Source organism: Cynara cardunculus (assembly GCF_001531365.2).
Source record: "Cynara cardunculus var. scolymus isolate 2C chromosome LG 13, CcrdV1, whole genome shotgun sequence".
In the NCBI taxonomy this organism is placed as follows: Eukaryota; Viridiplantae; Streptophyta; class Magnoliopsida; order Asterales; family Asteraceae; genus Cynara; species Cynara cardunculus.
In genome coordinates this window covers 11584353-11585541 of record NC_037540.1, presented here as the reverse complement: position 1 = coordinate 11585541, position 1189 = coordinate 11584353, and positions in this window count along the sequence as shown.

Below are 1189 nucleotides of genomic sequence, written 5' to 3'. Positions count from 1 at the left end.
TATTCAATCTTATTTCATTTCTGTGTGCATTGCATCTTCCATGTTCATTTTACTCTAGAACTTGCATTAGGATTCTTCAAGATTACATTTAGGCGATACTAGTGTACGGAAATGAAAAAGGCCGTCTTTGATGTTTATTTTAAACCATCTAGCCTAAAAGCCTACCCTTGTGTGTTTATCCTTTTTGATTACCATTTTTGAGCCTAACTACCGTTCTTTTGCTATTACACCACGTTTTTTAAACCTTAGCCAAACACTTTTCTCACCGGACTTTGGGAATAAGATTTTGTAGTATTTTAGTTAAACTCCTTATATATATATTCAAAAATAAATAAAAATAAAAAAAAAAGGAAAGAAGAGCAAGTATGAAAAAAAAATAAAAAAAAAAGAAAAAAAAAAGAAAGAAGAGCAAGTATGAAAAAAAAAACAAAAGAAAAAAAAAWAAAAAAAAAGGGCACAAAAGTTATAAAAAGAAAAAGAAAATGGAGACCAATTTTGAAAAGAAATACAATTGTCTCCTAAGTGTGTGCTTAGTCCAATAAGAGCTCAAAATGAAATAAATTACTTGAGTGTGCGATATTGTGGGAGTATGTGCTTTCATTTTTAGTCTAATTTTCAAAGTCCTRTTTTAGTCACTTTTCCCATATTTTTCCTACCTTGACCCTAAGCCATGTTACAACCCGATTTAAAGACCTTTTGATCCATATTTAGTGTTGACCTTTAGCAATGGAGAATCGAGTCTTAATGCAAGCTTATGGTAGTATGTGTTCATGTGAATTGATGCTTTGAGTGAAAACACTTGCACCTTTGTGTGAATGAGAGATTAAAAGTAGATATATATCCTTGTGAGGTGTTTGTGAGATTAGCAATTATTCATCTTTGGTYTGCATTGTGTGTCAATTGGTGCTATGTCAGTTAAGACACATTTTCATGAAATGCTATGTGTCTTTTATCGATTTCATAAAAATCAACTCGTGTGTTTGCTTCTTGCTATAACCTTAGTGTTTGCCCGAGGACGGTCAAAGTTCTAAGTGTGGGGATGTTTTGATAGCTATATTTTCTTGGTTTAAAATTAAGGTTAAAAAGCCTTTTATTTTCATCATTATGAGAAAATAATGTGTTTATTTAATCTATATTATCTTTTTGTTTGTTTGTAGAAGYCTAGCCCAAAAAGAAACATTTTTGTGGA